We start from the raw sequence: 2,017 nt of genomic DNA on the forward strand, positions 1-2,017 counted from the left end.
CAATGGGGAAATAGATCTATGTACATATATTTATAGATTTAGTATTAGGAAGCAGATGGACATTGGGCCTCTACTTAATTACTCCCTCTATTTTTTTGCCAAAAATTTCAGCAAATTACTTTTGGTAAGGAATATATGCATATATACATATAAATATACAAATCATATATATATGATTTTATTAGGTGTTCTTACAGCCCTTATAACATTCCATTGCATCAATTGTATCAAGCATATGTGTACATATGTTGCCATCATCATTTACAAAACATTTTCTACTTGAGCCCTTGGTTTAAGCTGATCAATGAATTTTTGTCATATCCATGATTTAATTGTTTTCCACATGTCCTGTCTTTATGCTGTTTTTCTCAAGCCATGAAACATGACTCCCTATGAGTTATCTCTTTAACATGGACAGATAATAGCTTTCCTAAGAAATGGCTCAAGACATGATAGCAACCATGTATCCACATGTTTTCATAGATATCTGAGGGATTTTTCTGTTGACTTTTTCAGGATGTATTTCTTTGCAATAAAACCATCCTCTCCACTCTCCAGACATATGACTCAGAGAAAGCTACTTTATATTTTCTATGGATAGATATATAGATGTCCAGGTCAGTGAGTTTGACCCACTTCCTGATTACAATGGTGATTTTGGAAGTGGGTACCTCACCAAAGCAGACCAATAATATGTGATATTGGACTTTCATTTGAAATATTAAGAAAGAAAAGCAAATTCCCTACTATGATTGTTATGATGGTTAAATTTTATGTCAACTTGCACCGGTATGAAAGTAAGGGTGGAGTCCAACTAGTCAGTCACAGCACAGCTTAATGATGTCTCCTTAGGAGTGTGGCTTCTTCACAAGAAATGTTGGAGAGAGCTGTTCACTCACTTGCCCTTTTCTTCCCACTTGCCTGGGTCCTGTGTCTCATGTCTGAGGACAGCAGCTCATGGAGCACACCAACGCTGGGAATGATCAGCACCTTGCATGACACTGCAGACCTTTTATCCGTTTGACTTTCTACCTACTGCACCTACCAGCCTGTGATCTCCAAGCTTCCCAGTTCACTTCCTGCTTCATCAGTCAGCATCTACATGAGTCTGGAGGGGGAAACCCATGGACTTGAGTTGGTCTGGAGAGGGTCCCTTTTTGATAAAAGATTCCTTCACATATATATATTAAATATGCAATAAACAATATATTTATAATAAATATAAAAGATAAATTAATAATACGTAATGTTAATAATATATTAATGTTATATATTAATAATATATACAATAATAAATACATAATATATTTAGATATATTAATGTACCTGGATTTGATTCTCTGGGAAAGAGTCTAACGCAGATACAAAGTTTAGATGATGTGATTCCTGCCTCTGCTGATTACCAACTTTGCTGCCATTTGACGGGAAACAGATCGGAGAATACAGTCATCACAGAGGAAAATAACTGAGACGTGTCCCATGTCAATAGACACTATTTGCATGAAATCCAGTTTAATTCTTGAGCTGCTTAGGTCTCATCAGGACCAGCGTGAGATCTCATTGCATCTAGACATTATGAATTCCACTTTTACAATCATCTGACTTATTCACTACGTATTTTAATCCATGCTGATTAAAATCCTATTGCTATCCCTGACTTTTGAATAGTCCATGCCATAGATCACATGGCGTGATTGCTATTGGATTATGTGTCAAACTCTCCATATAGGGATCAGTAGGATATACTACAACAAGTCCCCAGGTGAATCTGGCACTCGGCAATATTGGGTCATTACTGCTGTAAAATAAAGTTCATATCATTTGGTCTTTTATTCAAGCTTTCCAACTGCAAATGGCTACTCTTTTTGATATCACAGTGTTCAGAAAACTAGAGCACTTGTTCCAGAAATATTAGTTATTTATTGTCTCAAGACATATACTATTTATGAATACTCCAATTTTAAGTGTCATAATAAATAACATTGGTTGGAACAAAATATAATTTCACTCAAGTCCA

This window comes from Echinops telfairi, unplaced genomic scaffold (assembly GCF_000313985.2).
Source record: "Echinops telfairi isolate 266 unplaced genomic scaffold, ASM31398v2 ScPeMD7_7469;HRSCAF=8507_0, whole genome shotgun sequence".
NCBI classification, from domain to species: domain Eukaryota; kingdom Metazoa; phylum Chordata; class Mammalia; order Afrosoricida; family Tenrecidae; genus Echinops; species Echinops telfairi.